The sequence below is a fragment of the Bombina bombina genome, chromosome 11, assembly GCF_027579735.1.
Source record: "Bombina bombina isolate aBomBom1 chromosome 11, aBomBom1.pri, whole genome shotgun sequence".
In the NCBI taxonomy this organism is placed as follows: domain Eukaryota; kingdom Metazoa; phylum Chordata; class Amphibia; order Anura; family Bombinatoridae; genus Bombina; species Bombina bombina.
In genome coordinates, this window is record NC_069509.1 from 22,904,195 (window position 1) to 22,925,353 (window position 21,159).

Here is a 21,159-nt window from a genome sequence, read left to right on the forward strand (position 1 = left end):
ATGTATAGTCTCACATATGGATACTCATATGAGATGTACAACATATTTATCATTACATTATTATATGGATCCATATCTCTCTTAGCTAACATTGGCATTTTAATAAATATTAATCATCATATACCCATTTAGATTACATTAGTTTGGAAGATCAGTTATATTTACAATTTCTTATTTATAGGTAGACCCAATAATTATTAGCCTCATTCATTCCATATGGCATGACTGTATTAAGTCTAAAGATCCAATTTGTTTCTTTTTGAAGCAATATACGGTCACACCCCCTCCTCTGATCCCAGGTTTAACCTTTTCCAAACCCCAATTGTGCTCTTTCGGTTATAAGAGCTTAGTGATATGCTTTAGCCAGTAGCTTTCTGGAATAGCCACGTTTCAAGAGTCATATTTAAGCAGTTTAATAATAAAGTCTTTGGTTTCCACATTCATTTCTTTGTTTTTCTCAAGAAAATGGGCCACTGCTTTACACCCCCACTCTGTTTAAATGCTTGTATACAGCGACTCAACATTGCACGTTACCAGCAAAGAGTTCTGCAAAAAAAGAACAAAAATTCCTCAAAGTCATAAATTCAAGGGAGACTACCTTATACTTACTATCCAAAATTCACAAAGACATTACTTGTCCGCCAGGAAGACCAATTGTGTCTAGGATTGGCTCCCTTGCAGTAGGTATTTGTATGCTAGACTTAGATACATAGTGGAAGCCCTTCCTTCACACACGAGAGACACCATGCACATACTTAATAAGATCCAAAATGTCCAAATATTGCAGAACTCTTTGCTGGTAACATGTAATGTTTAGTCGCTGTATACAACAGTGGGGATTTAAATCAGTGGCCCATTTTCTTGAGAAAAACAAAGAAATGAATATGGAAACCAAAGACTATTATTAAACTGCTTAAATGTCTCCTGAAATGTGGCTATTCCAGAAAGCTACTGGCTAAAGCATATCACTAAGCTCTTGCCAAAGACAGGACAGATCTCTTAAAACCAAAAAAGCACAATTCAAATAGATACACTCGAATTCATCTCCACTTATAATTGCCAGAATCAACAATTGTCTAATATTGTTCAGAAACATTGGCATATCTTGATAGGGGATGATCAATTACGATCATTATTACCAGATAGACCCTCGTTCACATTCAGAAGAGCAAGAAACCTCAATGATCCCCTCACTATGAGCCACTTCAACAGGAATACTAAAAAAACACCTATATATAGGGGTTCCATCCCATGTGGGCATTGCAAAATATGCATATACATGGTTAAAAAGCAGGTCACGATTGACAGATTTAAAAAATAAACACCACATTAATTGCCAAAGCACCAATGTTATTTACTGTATATCATGTTTATGTGCCCACTTCTATGTGGGCATGACCACTAGGAAGTTGGGTACAAGTATGACTGAACATATGAGTAACATCCGTAATGCACGTAAAGATCTTGACAAAGGCAAACTTACAAGTGTGGCAAGAGATTTTTTACAACATCATGACGGCAAAACTGGAGCATTTAAATGTTGGGGTTTGGAAAAGGTTAAACCTGGGATCAGAGGAGGGGGGGTGTGACCGTATATTGCTTAAAAAAGAAACAAATTGGATCTTTAGACTTAATACAGTCATGCCATATGGAATGAATGAGGCTAATAATTGTTGGGTCTACCTATAAATAAGAAATAGTAAATATAACTGATCTTCCAAACTAATGTATGTATCTAAATGGGTATATGATGATTAATATTTAAGGAAAATTTAAATTTTAGCTAAGAGAGATATGGATTCATATAATAATGTAATGATAAATATGTACATCTCATAGGAGTATCCATATGTGAGACTATACATATACTACGTTTTCCATATGCAGTATCAAGCATTGGATCAGTCTACTCATGTGCCCCATTATGTGTAATTCATTACATACACAATTATTGATGTCAAATGTTGTCTTTTTGTTAATTTTTTGGATTCTTTTGGGAATAAGCTGTAATAATTGTTTCCTCTGTTTACATATTCATTGAGGCAACAATGAATGGCAGCTTACTGTGTATGCTTAACCAAGTATTTAATGTCATTTCAGTTAGGATGACTGCACGTAATGGCCATCCATGCCTAATTTAGAACCAAACATTTCTATGTAACAAAAATTATTATTACACAAGTAGGTGCTTTGTTTGCTAAAATTATGTCCAAAATATCAGCATTATGACTTTACCCATTTGTGTTTGCTACCCAGTACAGTTGGTTAATTATCGTTCTAAATGATTTTTGTTAGAATGAACTCCTTAATACATTGACATATGTGTGCCACTTCAGGGATTGACAATATATATGAACTCAAGACTGTTGTACGAGTACCGAGACATCACCATACTACATGATAACATACTAATCAGTATAATGTCAAATATATGCCATCCAGATACTCTTAAGTCATTATGTTCAGTCTAAGTAGACCATGCAATTTAAGAGAGACTGGCAGACTGACAACTCACAAGAGCTGCTGGTGCAATGTTAAATCGGAGAGCGTATTGCTCTCCGCATTCAGTGAGGTCTTGCGGACCTCATCCGCACTGTCGGATCAGGTCCACAAGACCTATGATAAATAGGCCCTAATGTGCACGATCGCTATGTATGCTCATCTGTCAAAGTGTAATCTGAATAGTCTCTCTCACCTCCCCTACTGTGACATCACAGATACATTTCAAACAACTACAATTGAGATGCATAACACGCCTACGCCAACACTACATGATCAGCTTTGATTGGTTGTATGGTGGGCGTTGCACACATCTGACTGATGATTGGAGGATGGTGATCCTCAGTGACTGTACTTAAACGAGTGGCACTCGGGCTTCAGCTTGTCCTCATACACATTGATAAAGGCCATCAGCTAGGCCGAAGCGCGTTTGTGTGTTAATTTTAATACTCAGCTCATGCTTATCACCCCTGGCACCTGATGCCGACGACTGTTGATATCGGCCAGGAAACAGGGGGGTGATATCATGAAATTATTTTAGTATTTGTTGGTTATTCAGGTACTGTTTCTCACATAGAGGGGTTTTCCTCATTGAATTTTAATAATTTATAATAAAGTTAGTTATTTTAACTTAACCCACTAATATCTAGGAAAGAGTGCTTACTGAACCCCTACTGTTTTCTCTTTTTTGTTGTTCAATGCTTATCTTATTGGGGGTAGCACCGGATTGACATTTAGTATCAGTTAATTTTTTCCTATGTCTACTAGGTCCTTGTGCCAGTTTATTTGTTTTTTCAATTTAGACTGGTTGGCAGACATTTCCCCAGTTATATTCCCCTACAACAAAGAAGGCCTGTTCCCAAAAATGCTGCAAAGTTTATGCATCAAAAATTGCTTTGAGATTTATCAGTTGAAAATACTGTTAAAAATGCTGTGTATGAATTTACCAATCCCAAAATTCACGTCATAAATCCAAATGGCTGTGGCATGAACACAATAAATTTAATACAGGCAGTTATGCCATAGCAAACCCTTTTCCCAAAATCCCCTTTCAGAACTGTGATGCACAGCGGCAATTTGTGACAATATATACTATTGCCCATTGCCAAAACATATCTAACAATCCCCTTTCCATTGCCATAATGTGTCTACAATCCCCTATCAGAACTGTGATTCACAGCTGCAATTAGTAGCATTCTAATTACCAAAAACAATGACAAGCCCACGTATGTCTGGTATTTCTAATGAAAGGGACCATAAAAACTATATTAAAATAATTTAAATTATCACTGCACATGTTTTATGTAAATAATGTCAGTGTGAACCGCATAAGTTGTGATAAGAATTGCATTCGGGAATTTATTTGACTGACAACTGTTAGCATGAAATATTCCAAAATAAGCCTAGATCAATACCTTGGGTTGTCTATACTTAAAATATATAACGTTTATTTGGGCAGTTATGCAATAAAAAAAACAAACCATTAACCCTTTGCCTGAACATATCTTAAAGTCCCCTTTCAGAGTTGTGATTAACAGCTGCAATTAGTGACCTTTAATTATCAAATCCAATGACAAGCCCATATATATCTACTATTTATAAACAAAGTGGATCCCAAGGGAAGATTTTACAACCATTTGGCTTATGGCTGCACAAGTTATGTGTAAATAATTTCAGTGATAAACCCAAAGTTAATGATTTTTTTTATATCATCGCATTTCGTACATATCTGACTGCAAACTGGTCACATGAAATATGCCAAAATGGGCCTAGGTCAGCGGTTCCCAACCTGTTGCACGCTTACTCCTGGGGGTACGCGGCAGACCAGTTGGGGCTAATTGTTGGTAATGGCAGAACAGAATTTCTCCCCAAGGCAGAACATACTGCGATGTGCGATGTCATCACAGAAAGTGCAGCTCTGCAGAAAGCACAGGCAAGATCCGGACTGTGTGATAGGCTGAGAGGGCTCCCTGGCTCACGTGATGGGGAAAAATGTACTGCTTGTTTGAAATTCAGAGAAGGTGCTATTGCTTTGGGGCCCATTTATCAAGCTCCGGATAGAGCTTGAGGGCCCGTGTTTCTGGCGAGCCTGTAGACTCGCCAGAAACACCAGTTATGAAGCAGCGGTCTAAAGACCGCTGCTCCATAACCTGTCCGCCTGCTCTGAGCATGCGGACAGACATTGCCGCAATTCAACCCGATCGAGTAGATAAGCTCAGTAGCTGCTGAATGGTGGCTGCACATAGATGCCTTGTGCGATTGACTGACCCATGTGCATTATTATGTCTTCAACAAAGGATATATAATGAATAAAGCAAATTAGATAATATAAGTAAATTGGAATGCTGTTTAAAATTGTATTCTCTGTCTGAATTATGAAATAAGAAATTGTGTTTAATGTCCCTTTAAACACACAATACACACGCATGTAAATACAATACACAGAACCAAAAGGGTAGTCACCTGTGCGCTGCTAAGATAAATAACTCCTATTCCCCTCCAGCCTCTCCCATGGTTGTAAAGTCAGTACATGACAAACAAGAAAGAAGAAGAAGAACAGGAAAAAGGAGCGCTACCAAGCTATTATCTATAATACATAGTAAGCGAGAGAAAACAAAAAGGAAGCACAATCTTATCAAATCTAGGGAAAGGATATGCACAGTAATAATGTATACACCTAAATGGTTAAAAGTAAATAAAAATCAAAGTAAAAACTTTAAAACTATTTCATAATAATCAGATACTAAAAGTATCTGATTTTCTATTCTTTTTTTTAAAGAAACTATTGTTTTATTGGTCTATTTTAAAAGAAAACACTATTGCAGCTTTGACATTATCAGGCTTTAAATATCTGCTGTGACCACAGACATCATTTGTAATAACGTTACATTTTTTAAAAATTAAAACAATAATTTGATTACATCAGCATGGAAATACAGCCAGCATATTATGGTTTTAGAGAAATGTGGGAGAAGCTAATAAACTACAAACAATGCTTTCCTGGTGGCTGTGTCAGTTGACTAGAATACAAGAATCATGGAAAATGATAAATAAATAATAAAATACTTCTTTATTAAATATATGTGTCTTTGAGATCACTGTTATTCTGTTGTTGAGCAAGTGGCACTTGGAAGATTCTCCATGTTACAGGTAAAAACCACTTAATGATGTCCATGACCAGATGATTTGTCTTTAATTGCTTTCTTGCCTCCATATGAAAGTTTGTAATAGAGGTAACTCATAACGCCAACACTAACCCGCATCACTTGGCAAGCCTCAGTATAGTAAGGCTTCACTATTGTCCGAAGAAAGCTTTGCCTGCCAGGCTGCCATCCTGCTTCGGACAACTGGTGGCTTTCCAACTACTCAGCAACAAGAAGGTCACTGGAGTATCTGATTATTATTAAATAGTTTTGAAGTTTTTACTTTGATTTTGATTTACACTTTTAACCATTTAGGTGTATCTATGTGTATCTATTATAGCTATTAGCTTCTAGCGCTCCTCTTTCCTTTTCTTTTTTGTTTACTTACACACCCATGTAAGTACAATGTGTATCCTTTTACAGATAATACATAAAATATAAGGACGCTGAATTTATTGCTGTAAATTATTTCCTGCTAGAGTTGGCTTAGCAAACACTGTATTAGAGACGTGTGTTCACTTTTGAACCAATGCACATTTGCCACGAAAAACCGAAAGAATGCACAACGAAAATGAAAGAAAATGTAAAAATACTGAAGAAAATCGTCAGTGTTCATTCATTAAATTACATTTTTAAGGGGTTAATACTTACCTTAGCGAGCTACCTGTGCTCTCCAGAGAACATTAAAGGGATATGAAACCCCAATTTTTTCTTTCATGATTCAGTTAGAGCATTTGATTTTAAGCAACTTTCTAATTTACTCCTATTATCAAATTGTCTTTGTTCTCTTGGTATCTTTATTTGAAAAGCAGAAATGTAAGCTTTCAAATAAAGATACCAAGAGAAAGAATAAAAATTGATAATAGGCGTAAATTAGTAAGTTGCTGCTCTATCTGAAACATTAAAGAAAATATTGGGTTGAGTTGGCTTTAAGCTTGGGTTGAGTTGGCTTTAAGCTTGGGTTGAGTTGGCTTTAAGCTTGGGTTGAGTTGGCTTTAAGCTAAGTACTGTTTCTTATAAAAACAAATGTAAATATTTAACCTCTTAAGGACATATGACAGAATTTTTCCGTCATAAAACAATTGAGCAAACTGAAAGCTGTGTCCTTAAAGGGTTAACTAAAATTCAGTATTTGTTTTGTTTTAAACTAAACAAATACCAAAGGGTGCAGAGGAAATAAAACTCCCTAAATATCTGAACAAAAATTTTGCCCGAAATGAAATTTTCTTGCCTGCTAATAAGTACACTACATATTAATACAAAGGAAAACAGTTAGAAAATGTTCATAAAAACACAGTTTAACAACATATATCATAGTAAGTTCCTGATATCTGATAAAATGGATGTGTTCTATAGGACATAAACTCACTATTGATGCAGGTGGTACTATTACTGCGTTCTTAGCGCCACTGGTGCTGTATGAAATATGTTAGTAGGGCAGAATGTCTTATAGTGTTGTAGTTTGATCTTACAATAAGTAACATGATTGCTAATGTCATATTTAAAGGGACAGTCTACTCCAGAATTTATATTGTTTAAAAAGATAGATAATCCCTTTATTACCCATTCCCCAGTTTTGCATAACCAACACGGTTATATTAATATACTTTTTACCACTGTGATTACCTTGTATCTAAGCCTCTGAAGACTTCCCTCTTATCTCAGTGTTTTTGTCATACTTGCATTTCAGCCAATCAGTGCTGACTCATAAATAACTTCATGGGAGTAAGCACAATTTTATCTACATGGCACACATGAACTAGCACAGTCTAGCTGTGAAAAACTGTCAGAATGCACTGAGATAAGAGGCAGCCTTCAAGGACTTAGAAATTAGCAAATGAGTCTCCTAGTTTTAGCTTTCACCAAAGAATACCAAAAGAACAAAGAAAATATGATGATGATAAAAGTAAATTGGAAAGTTGTTTAAAATCCCATGTCCTATCTGGATCATGGCAGTTTAATTTTCACTAAACTGTTCATTTAACCCCTTAAAGACCAAGGACGTGCCAGGCACGTCCTACATAAAACGGTCAATAACTACCAAAGACGTGCCTGGCACATCCTCTGGGGTTTCAATTGCTGGAAGCAATCCTGATTGCATCGGCCAGTGATGGTGCCGATCATTGGTGGCGTGGGAGGGCTTGGAGGGAGGCGGGTGGGTGGCCCATCGCTGGTAGCCAAGTTCCTGTCAGTGGGGATGACGGGTCTGGGAGCGCACACATACGCGGGGGCCCGAGGTACCGCTACACTATGGGACATCTGTAGTGAAAGGGAAGGAGGGAGAGTTATTTATAAGCATTGGGAAAAGGATCTGGGAGAGGGAGGGTATTGAGGGAGGCAGCTACACTACAGAAAATTGCGTTTTTATTTTTTTTATAAAAAAAGGGCAATTTGTTAGTAAACTGGGTACTGGCAGACAGCTGCCAGTACCTAAGATGGTGGCCAATAGGTTGAGGCTTAGAGAGCTGTTTGGGGGGATCAGGGAGGTTGGAGGTAATGGGGGATCCTACAGTTCAGAAAAAATCTTAAGAAAAACACCTTTATTTTTATACTGGCAGACTTTCTGTCAGTACTTAAGATGGCAGTGACAATTGTGAGGTGGTGGAGGGAAGAGAGCTGTTTGAAAGGGGTCAGGGGGTGGGATGTGTCAGGTGGGAGGCTGATCTCTACACTAAAACTAAAATTAACCCTACAAGCTCCCTACAAGCTACCTAATTAACCCCTTCACTGCTAGGCATAATACACATGTGGTGCGCAGCAGCATTTTGAAGCCTTCTAATTACCAAAAAGTAATGCCAAAGCCATATATGTCTGCTATTTCTGAACAAAGGGGATCCCAGAGAAGCATTTACAACCATTTGTGCCATAATTGCACAAGCTGTTTGTAAATAATTTCAGTGAGAGACCTAAAGTTTGTGAAAAAGATAACTTTTTTTTTTTTATTTGATTGCATTTGGCGGTGAAATGGTGGCATGAAATATACCAAAATGGGACTAGATCAATACTTTGGGTTGTCTACTAAAACAAAATATATACATGTGAAGGGATATTCAGGGATTCCTGACAGATATCAGTGTTACAATGTAACTATCGCTAATTTTGAAGTAAATAAATGGTTTAGAAATAGCAAAGTGCTACTTGTATTTATTGCCCTATAACTTGCAAAAAAGCAAAGAACGTGTAAACATTGGGTATTTCTAATCTCAGGAAAACATTTAGAAACTATTTAGCATGGATGTTTTTTTGTGGTTGTAGCTGTGTAACAGATTTGGGGAGTCAAAGTTAGAAAAATTATAGGATATGATGAAAATAATGGTATATTTAGAAAGTTCATTCAATGTCGAGAAAAACGGTATATAATATGTGTGAGTACAGTAAATGAGTATATAAACGGTATATAATATGTGTGTGTACAGTAAATGAGTATATAAACGGTATATAATATGTGTGAGTACAGTAAATGAGTATATAAACGGTATATAATATGTGTGGGTACAGTAAATGAGTATATAAACAGTATATACTATGTGTGTGTACAGTAAATGAGTATATAAACGGTATATAATATGTGTGTACAGTAAATGAGTATATAAACAGTATATAATATGTGTGAGTACAGTAAATGAGTATATAAACGGTATATAATATGTGTGAGTACAGTAAATGAGTATATAAACGGTATATAATATGTGTGAGTACAGTAAATGAGTATATAAACGGTATATAATATGTGTGAGTACAGTAAATGAGTATATAAACGGTATATAATATGTGTGTGTACAGTAAATGAGTATATAAACAGTATATAATATGTGTGAGTACAGTAAATGAGTATATAAACGGTATATAATATGTGTGTGTACAGTAAATGAGTATATAAACGGTATATAATATGTGTGTGTACAGTAAATGAGTATATAAACTGTATATAATATGTGTGTGTACAGTAAATGAGTATATAAATGGTATATAATATGTGTAAGTACAGTAAATGAGTATATAAACTGTATATAGTATGTGTGTGTACAGTAAATGAGTATATAAACGGTATATAATATGTGTAAGTACAGTAAATGAGTATATAAACGGTATATAATATGTGGGTACAGTAAATGAGTATATAAACAGTATATAATATGTGTGGGTACAGTAAATGAGTATATAAACGGTATATAATATGTGTGTGTACAGTAAATGAGTATATAAACGGTATATAATATGTGTGAGTACAGTAAATGAGTATATAAACGGTATATAATATGTGTGAGTACAGTAAATGAGTATATAAACGGTATATAATGTGTGAGTACAGTAAATGAGTATATAAACGGTATATAATATGTGTGAGTACAGTAAATGAGTATATAAACAGTATATAATATGTGTGTGTACAGTAAATGAGTATATAAACGGTATATATGTGTGTGTACAGTAAATGAGTATATAAACGGTATATAATATGTGTGAGTACAGTAAATGAGTATATAAACGTTATATAATATGTGTAAGTACAGTAAATGAGTATATAAACAGTATATAATATGTGTGTGTACAGTAAATGAGTATATAAACAGTATATAATATGTGTGTTTACAGTAAATGAGTATATAAACGTTATATAATATGAGTGAGTACAGTAAATGAGTATATAAACGGTATATAATATGTGTGGGTACAGTAAATGAGTATATAAACGTTATATAATATGTGTGAGTACAGTAAATGAGTATATAAACAGTATATAATATGTGTGTGTACAGTAAATGAGTATATAAACAGTATATAATATGTGTGTTTACAGTAAATGAGTATATAAACGGTATATAATATGTGTGAGTACAGTAAATGAGTATATAAACGGTATACAATATGTGTGAGTATAGTAAATGAGTATATAAACAGTATATAATATGTGTGAGTACAGTAAATGAGTATATAACATGTGTGTGTACAGTAAATGAGTATATAAACAGTATATAATATGTGTGTGTACAGTAAATGAGTATATAAACAGTATATAATATGTGTGTGTACAGTAAATGAGTATATAAACAGTATATAATATGTGTGAGTACAGTAAATGAGTATATAAACGGTATATAATATGTGTGTGTACAGTAAAATTTAGTATATAAACGGTATATAATATGTGTGAGTACAGTAAATGAGTATCGAAACGGTATATAATATGTGTGAGTACAGTAAATGAGTATATAAACGATATATAATATGTGTGAGTACAGTAAATGAGTATATAAACTGTATATAATATGTGTGAGTACAGTAAATGAGTATATAAACGGTATATAATATGTGTGAGTACAGTAAATGAGTATATAAACAGTATATAACATGTGTGTGTACAGTAAATGAGTATATAAACAGTATATATTATGTGTGTGTACAGTAAATGAGTATATAAACAATATATAATATGTGTGTGTACAGTAAATGAGTATATAAACAGTATATAATATGTGTGAGTACAGTAAATGAGTATATAAACGGTATATAATATGTGTGTGTACAGTAAATGAGTATATAAACAGTATATAATATGTTTGGGTACGGTAAATAAGTATATAAACAGTATATAATATGTGTGAATACAGTAATGAGTATATAAACAGTATATAATATGTGTGGGTACAGTAAATGAGTATATAAACGGTATATAATATGTGTGTGTACAGTAAATGAGTATATAAACAGTATATAATATGTGTGTGTACAGTAAATGAGTATATAAACGGTATATAATATGTGTGGGTACAGTAAATGAGTATATAAACAGTATATAATATGTGTGTACAGTAAATGAGTATATAAACAGTATATAATATGTGTGTGTACAGTAAATTAGTATATAAACGGTATATAATATGTGTGTGTACAGTAAATGAGTATATAAACAGTATATAATATGTGTGTGTACAGTAAATGAGTATATAAACGGTATATAATATGTGTGGGTACAGTAAATGAGTATATAAACAGTATATAATATGTGTGTACAGTAAATGAGTATATAAACAGTATATAATATGTGTGTGTACAGTAAATGAGTATATAAACGGTATATAATATGTGTGAGTACAGTAAATGAGTATATAAACAGTATATAATATGTGTGGGTACAGTAAATGAGTATATAAACGGTATATAATATGTGTGGGTACAGTAAATGAGTATATAAACTGTATATAATATGTGTGTGTACAGTAAATGAGTATATAAACGGTATATAATATGTGTGGGTACAGTAAATGAGTATATAAACGGTATATAATATGTGTGAGTACAGTAAATGAGTAAGAGGAAAATTACAGCTAAACACAAACACAGCAGAAATGTAAAAATAGCCCTGGTCCTTAAAGGTAAGAAAATTGAAAAATGCTGTGGTCACTAAGGGGTTAATATAACATTTCATCAGTGACTTATCAATAATGATGTCATATTTGATATTTGCATTTATTCAATGATGTCATCTATTAATTGAACATATTCTCAGTTAATTTGTGTATTGCTGAGAACATTACAGCTATTTCAAAAACAAAGAAATGCAGATTAAAGGGACAGCAAAGTCAAAATTAAACAAATTGATTAGATAGTGCACATAATTTTAAACAACTTTCCAATGTACTTCTTTTATCAATTGTGCTCAGTTCTATAGATATCCTTTGTTAAAGAGTAATCCTAATTGAGCTAAGAAGCGTGCACGTGTCCTTAAAGGGACACTGAACCCACATTTTTTCTTTCATGATTCAGATAGAGCATGCAAATTTAAGCAACTTTCTAATTTACTCCTATTATCGATTGTTCTTCGTTCTCTTGCTGTCTTTGAAAAAGAAGGCATCTAAGCTATTTTTTGGTTCAGACCATGGAAAGCACTTGTTTATTGGTGGGTGAATTTATCCACCAATCAGCAAGAACCACACAATGAGGCCTATTTATCAACCTCCGGGTGGAGCTTGAGGGCCCCTTTTTCTGGCGAGTCTTCAGACTCCTGCAGAAATCTGTATACGGAGATGCAATGCTGTATACGGAGAGCGTATTGCTCTCCGCATTCAGCGTTGTCTGTCGGACCTGATCCGCACTGTCGGATCAGGTCCGACAGACATTTGGTAAATCGGCCTTATAGTGTTCACCAAAAATGGGCCAGCATCTAAACTTACATTCTTGCATTTCAAAAAAATTATACCAAGAGAATGAAGACAATTTGATAGTAGGAGTAAATTAGAAAGTTGCTTAAAATTGCATGCACTATCTGAATCACAAAAGAAAAACATTTGGGTTCAGTGTCCCTTTTTAGCTATCTGGCAGCAGTTTGCAACAATGTTTAGTTCCATGTTATACATAGTTACTAACACTGCAGCCATACACTGCTCTAGATACATGCACACTGAATACAGTAACAAGTGCACAAAGGACAACGTATTGTAATCTTTTCTCCTCTTTAATGCTTTCCCAATTTTCCCTTTTAAAAAGTGTTAATTTGTTTACAAACAACTCATTTAGAGTTAGTTTATCATTTGAAATAGCTGCATCTACATGTTACATATGCTGAGCATTTTAATAGTGTAGTATTTGTTATAAAAAAAGCTGGGCAAACGAACAGCAGAACTCACACTTCCCATGGGAGCTATAGGTATTATAATGTTCCTTTTCAGTTATGGGGGCCTATCTATCAAGTTCCAAACGAAGCTTGACGGCCCGTGTTTCTGGCGAGTCTTCAGACTCGCCAGAAACACAAGTTATGGAGCAGCGGTCACAGGAATCGCCGGAATTCAACCCGATCGAGTATGATCGGGTTGATTGACACCTCCCTGCTGGCGGTCGATTGGCCGTGAGTCTGCTGGTGCAATGCTTAATACGGAGAGTGTATTGCTCTCCGCATTCAGCGATATCTTGCGGACCTGATCCCCACTGTCGGATCAGGTCCGCAAGACATTTGTTAAATAGGCCCCATGGTTTGTAAGCATTGGCCTTTGTGTATACAGAAAGAGATAAAATAGCCTTTGTGTACACAGAAAATTGTATAAAACGTCATTAGAAGCACATAAACTATTTTACAGTGCACTGTCAGCTTTCACAACCTCTGATCTGAGTTACAAGCAAATAGTTAAACGCATGAACAGGGATCTCTCTGCACTGAAAACATTTAGTAACCTGCACATCTGATTATATCTGTATTTGTTACGTTTTATACACTTTCTCTTCTCACTTTTGATGACCCCTGTATCTGCCCCCTATACCCCTATATACAGCGCCAGCACAATATTCAGTAGTCTGTAGAATGCTACCCCTTTTGTGACTTTTATAATACACTTCATCACTTAACACAGCAGCCTTCTTTTACCCCCCCCCCCCCAACCACAAATGACACTAATGTCCCTGCTGCCTGTATGGTGTCAGCTGTAACCACATACGATTACTGTATCTGCACTGGTGACCCTGTGTCACAGTATTAGTGTCCCACTGACTAAAAGAAACAAATTTAACTACTTTTAGTTTTAATCAAACAGCCATTTCCATTGTCAGCAGGGCTGGAATGAGAATAAAAAGAAGCCCTATGTTCTGCTGAGTCTGTAGAATGTACACCCCTCCTGCCTCATATATATATTGAAATTAAATTATATTAGCTTGTAATAAAAAACAATGTCAGATCGTGTTATATAGAAACCTACAACCCTATTTCATGCATGACTCTATTTTCGCAGAGTGACAATAATTATCAATGTGTGATCTGGAGAAGACATTTAACACAGTGTGTCACTTTGTCTCACTAAATGGTACACGGTCTTGAAATAAAGCTTACAAGGAAATACTTTGTTACCTTTATACAAATAGCTCAGAGGAGAATAGAGAGAGGTGATACAGCAGCATGACCTCACCTCCTTAAATTGTAGCTGACCACTCCCAGCTGCTCCATTCCAAATCTCCTGATATCCAGCCTCTCCTATCGATATAGCCAGAACCATACCCTGTGTCTATACTAGGGTTGCCACGAGTTACACCTGCTGCAGGGTGTGCCGAGGGGAACATGAATTGTACCCCTGGACAGCACACAAATAGTGACCCTGAAGAGCACTATCCATGTTCCCCTCTGCATACCCTGCAACATGTGTAACTCATAAGTGTCCATAAAAACATGGCCGAGGTGGCAACCCTAGCTATGCCCTCATGCAAAACTTACTAACCTTGTATCCTTCAGCTCCCTCCATCCCCCTCATGTGGCCCCTCAGCGATGCTCATTACCAGATTCACAGGGTTTGTTATTTTGCATATGCAGTGCAGTTTTATTGATTATTAGCCGGAAAGCCTCTCTGTAGCTCACTTTGTATAAAAGTACAAGTTACTCCTCCTCTACTGTATAAAGGCGCAAGAAAAAAACACTGAATCCTTCAGTCTTCAGACAGAGAGGCCTATTTATGAAATGTCTGTCGGACCTGATCCAACAGTGCGGATCAGGTCTGACAGACATCGCTGAATGCGGAGCTGCTGGTGCAATGCCGCCCCCTGCAGACTCGTGGCCAATCGGCTGCCAGCAGGGGGTGTCAATCAACTCGATCGTACTCGATCAGGTTGAATTCTGGTGATTCCTGTCCGCCTCATCAGAGCAGGCAGACAGGGTTATGGAGCAGCGGTCTTTAGACTGCTGCTTCATAACTGGCGTTTCTGGCGAGTCTGCAGGCTCGCCAAAAACACGGGCACTCAAGCTCCATACCGAGCTTAATAAATGGGCCCCAGAGAGTGCAATTTTAATAAAACTTTCCAATTTGATTCTATTCACACATTTACTTTGTCCTCTTTTTTGTTGAAATGCATATCTAGGTAGTCTCATAAGTGTGCACATGACTTGAGCACTATGGGCTAGATTACAAGTTGAGTGCTAATTTATTGTGCCCCTGTAAATGGGCAAATTCGCCATTACAAGTGGTTGGTTATTGCTACCGAGAGCTCAAGGTAGCAATTAGCACTCAAATAATTTACCAGAGGTCAGAGGCACTAAGCAGTTTTTAGGGGTTAAAAGTCCAGTGCTCACACACCCTACTGCTCGCTCACACCCCAATGCTCACACCCCAGTGCTCACACCCCAATGCTCACACCCCAGTGCTTATACACATATCAGTGTTTATGCACACCCTAGTGCTCACTTGCCCCAGTGCTCACTCACACTCTAGTGCTTATTCACACCCCAGTACTTACACACACATCAGTGCTTACACACACCCTAGTGCTCACATGCCCCAGTGCTCACTCACACTCCAGTGTTTACTCACACCACAGTGCTTACACAAACATAGTGCTTACACACACACATCAATGCTTACTCACACCCCAGTACTCTCTCAAACGCCACTGCTTACGTACACCCCAGTGTTCACTCACACCCCACTGCTCACTCATATTTCAGTGCTCACACCCTAATACTTACAGACACCCCAGTACTTAATCACACCCTAATACTCACACGCCCCAGTGCTCACTCAAACTCCAGTGCTTACTTATACCCCAGTGTTCACTCACACCCCACTGCTCACTCACATCCCAGTGCTTACACACACACAGCAGTGCTTACTCACACCCCAGTGCTCACTCAAACTCCAGTGCTTACTTACACCCCAGTGTTCACTCACACCCCACTGCTCACTCACACCCTAGTGCTTACACATACTCCAGTGCTTAATCAAGTGCTTAATCACACCCAAGTGCTCAAACACCCCAGTGCTCACTCACACTCCAGTGCTTACTCACACCCAAGTGTTCACTCATTAACAGTGCTCACTCACACCCCAGTGCTCACTCACATCCCAATAGTCACACACCCCAATGCTCACTCTCACCCTAGTGCTCACTCATACCTAGGGTTGCCACCCGTCCCTTAAAATACAGAACTCTTATAAGTTACACATGCTGCAGGGTGTGCAGGGAGGAATATAAATAGTGCTGTCCAGAAACACAATACATGTTCCTCCCTGCACACCCTGCAGCATGTGTAACCCATAAGTATCCAAGAAAACATGACTGAGGTGGCAACTCTTCTCATACCCCAGTGCTTACTCACACCCAATGCTAACTAACACCCCTCTCACATCACAGAACTTACCTCTCAGAAAGTAGTTGCTTCTTCAGAGGTTCAGTGCACTGTGCAACCAACTTGAACAAGTCCTGCAAAAGCTGCATTAACCAGTCAATGTGAAACTGAAAGGAACTTATTTGTTAGCCAGTAGGAAAGCTCTTGAACAGTGATGTAACCATTTACAGAAAATCACATTGTTAGAAAAAAGACCAAAGCCCCTCACATACACACACACACATATATAAACACATACACACACTTATACACACATATATACACATGCATATAAATATATATATATATATATATATATATATATATATATATAAACATACACACACACAATATAAACACATACACACACATATACACACACAAATATTTACATATACACATACACACACATATACATACACACACACAATAAGAGTAGCACTCACGGTTCAAAGATGTCTATTTTACCCAAATGCAGATTAAAACCACAGTTGGTGTGTTAGTGCAACTAAAATATAACGTTTAATAGTATACAAATAAAAATGGGAAAATATTAAACATCCTCTTATGTTTGACAAATAAAAAAATAGCTAATGTGAGAGTTTTCTTGGAATGGAACAGTTTCCTAATAACACAGCATAAACACTGAGAGTATAGTAAGCTTGCTAATCTATCGTTGGGTATATATGCTTATCTCGCTCCCTAGAGTGATTTGTTTCCTGTAGTAGCAAACACTTTATCCTGCATACTATTTCAGGGAAGGAGAAATTTGACAAATACTACATTTCGGGTGATATGTATCAAAGGTCTGGCTGACCTGATCCAACAGTGCGGATCACGTCCGCCAGACCTCGCTGAATGCGGAGAGCAATATGCTCTCTTTATTCAGCATTGCACCAGCAGCTTTTGCGAGCTGCTGGTGCAACGCCGCCCCCTGCAGACTCGCGGCCAATCGATGTCAATCAACCCGATCGTACTCGTCTTTAGACCGCTGCTTCATAACTGCTGTTTCTGGCGAGTCTGAAGTTTCGTCAGAAACACAGGCCAACAAGCTCCTTCCAGAACTTGATAAATGGGCCCCTTCAAGTACACTTGGATACTATTGATAATAGAATGAGGCTTGAGATAATAATAGATTGGATTAGAGCCGGTCTGTATATGTCAGATCTGTAAATCTTATGCAGAATCACACAATAACCTTCAAGTGTGAAACAGGCTTCAGTATACTGATCACAACCTGTAAACTTATAACATTTAAAATGATATTTTTATAGCCAGATCGGCAGACCGCTCCTATCACACTAATAGATTAAATATATATTGTATCTCTTTAAGATCGGGAGAACATATTTAACCCTTTATTGTAAATATATATTGTATCTCTTTAAGATCGGGAGAACATATTTAACCCTTTATTGTAAATATATATTGTATCTCTTTAAGATCGGGAGAACATATTTAACCCTTTATTGTAAATATTTATTGTATCTCTTTAAGATCGGGAGAACATATTTAACCCTTTATTGACCAGACCACTTTTCCATTTGTTGACCATTTCGGACCAAGGCTATTTTTACATTTCTGCAGTGTTTTTTTATAGCTGTAATTTTCCTCTTACTAATTTACTGTCCCACACATATTATATACAGTTTTTCCCGCCATTAAATGAAATTTCTAAAGATTCCATTATTTTCATCATATCTTATAAATTACTATAAAAAATTATAATTTTTAAAAATCACACTTTTTTTCTAACTTTGACCCCCAAAATCTGTTACACATCTACAAACAACAAAAAACACCATGCTAAATAGTTTCTAAATTTTGTCCTGAGTTTAGAAATACCCAATGTTTACATGTTCTTTGCTTTTTTGCAAGTTATAGGGCAATAAATACAAGTAGCTAGTTACATTGGGACACTGATATCTGTCAGGAATCCCCAAATAACCCTTCACATCTCTATATATATTTTTTTTAGCAGACATCCCAAAGTATTGATCTAGGCCCATTTTGGTATATTTCATGCCACCATTTCACCGCCAAATGCGATCAAATAAAAAAAATTGTTAACTTATTCACAATTTTAGGTTTCTCACTGAAATTATTTACAAATAGCTTGTGCAATCATGGGACAAGTGGTTATAAATTCTTCTCTTGGATCACCTTTGTTCATAAATAGCAGATATATATGGCTTTGGCATTGCTTTTTGGTAATTAGAAGGCTGCAAAATGCTGCTGCGCACCACACGTGTATTATGCCCAGCAGTTAAGGGGTTAATTAGGTAACTTGTAGGGTTAATTTTAGCTTTACTGTAGACATCAGCCTCCCACCTGACACATCCCACCCCCTGACCCCCTTCAAACAGCTCCCTTCCCTCCCCCACCCCACAATTGTCACCGCCATCTTAAGTACCGGTAGAAAGTCTGCCAGTATAAAAATATATATGATATATATATATTATAAGTGTTTTGTATTTCCTTATTTTCCCCTCCCTTTCCCTCTCCCCTACTCCCTCCTTGCACAGTGCACACTAGCGTTAAATGTGTGCTCGCGCGCACTTCCAAGCCCGGCCCTGCCGCCACGCAATCACGGAAACAGTCAGGAACCGAATCCAGATCAAGCACCAGCGATGGGCCGCCCACCCGCCTCCCTGCCCGCCTCCCACCAACGATCGGCACCATCGCTGGCCGATGCAGAGAGGGCAACAGAGTGTCTCTCTCTGCATCGGATGCTTACATTTTTTTATTGCAGGATGCCTCAATATCGAAGCATCACTGCAATAACATGAAAGCAGCTGGAAGCAATCACAATCGCTTTCAGTGCTTTAGAACCCTCAGGATGTACAGGGTACGTCCTTGGTCCTTAAAGGGACATTAAACCCAATTTTTTTCTTTTATGATTCAGATGGAGAATACCATTTTAAACAACTTTCTAATTTACTTCTATTATCTAATTTGCTTCATTCTCTTGATATTCTTTCCTGAAAAGCATATCTTTAAGTAAGTTTTTTTGTAGGACGTACCCTGTATGTACTTGGTCCTTAAGGGGTTAAAGTATATTACCAAAGGTGTTAGTAAACTAGGATACAAAACAGAGGATTATCTCCTTTTAAGTTCATGGGTAATAACAGGCTTATATTATGTATTTGGTGGTCCCTATATTCACCACCTCTCAGAAAAAAAGCCTGCTTATTATTTGGGTAAATTAAAGTACCCATGGTACAATTTTGGCCAAAGTTTGTTAACAAAGGTATTTATAAACTTTAATAACAACCAGAGGGCATATCTATCAAGCTGCTCCATAACCTGTCCGCCTGCTCTGAGCAGGCGGACAGACATCGCCACAATTTAACCTGATCGAGTACGATCGGGTTGATTGACACCGTGATTGGCCATGATTCTGCAGGGGGCGGCGTTGCACCAGCAGCTCTTGTGAGCCGCTGGTGCAATGCTGAATACGGAGAGCGTATTGCTCTCCGTATTCAGCGAGGTCTGGTGGACCTGATCCGCACTGTTGAATCAGGTCCGCCAGACTTTGTTAACTAGAGGCCCATGAGTTAATAACAGGCTTCTATTATGTATGCAGTGTCCCTATATTCACAACATCCTGTTACAAAGTCTGCTAGCTATTTAAGTAAATTAAAGTAACCGTTAAATAGTTCTATATCTTTGGCTGATTCCCCAATCTCGTGAATATTATTGGAGATCGTATACAAGTTGGATACAGAAGAGCATCTAATTTGAAAAACCTGTTTAGTCCCAGTCACTTTAGAGGGTCTAAAACCAGGACAATACTTTCAAAGGGATCCACAGCTTGTGGAACATGCAAGACCTGTTGTCATATGACTAAAACAAATACAGTTACAGACAGATTAGGAAAAATAGACCAAATAAATGCCTTCATGAATTGCAATATGGAAGGGGTGATTTATGCACTACAATGCACGTAATAAACTCTATGTTGGTATGACCATGAGAAGGATCAGAACCAGACTGCAGGAACATCTTAGAAACATCAAAAATGCCAACAAAGATATGCAAGATGGGGAAAACTCTAACCTCAGTGGCTTATCACTTCCTTAAATACCATCATTCAAGACAATCAGATTTGTCATACACAGGCACACAGAAAGTTCACTTGGGGATCAGAGGAGGAAATTTAGAGAAAAAATGACTACAGGCAGAATGCAAATGGATATATCTGCTAAACTCTGTACAACCAAGTGGACTTAATGAAAACAAGAGCAAAATAAAGTGAATATGTCTCAATAATTTATTAAGCTATGATAATAATAGCAGCCATTATAAAAAATGGATGGAGATGATATGATAGCGATAGAGAGCTATAGAGAGAGATCAAGGGGTCTATTTATGAAGTAGCGGATGCTGCTTCAGACCCACTTCAGTTCCAGCTGAAGAGGAAGTTATGAAGCAGCGGTC

General features: G+C 37.0%; 1 protein-coding gene across 1 annotated transcript in view; it reads right to left on the reverse strand.

Moving 5' to 3' along the window:
- The window catches only part of LOC128642250 (uncharacterized), a 79,741-nt gene extending 62,899 nt beyond the window's left edge, over positions 1 to 16,842 (reverse strand). Inside the window, exon 1 of the mRNA XM_053694953.1 lies at positions 16,753 to 16,842. The gene's annotated coding sequence lies outside the window, so the exon portion shown is untranslated. The remainder of the gene's footprint in view (positions 1 to 16,752) is intronic.
- Positions 16,843 to 21,159: the final 4,317 nt, after the last annotated feature.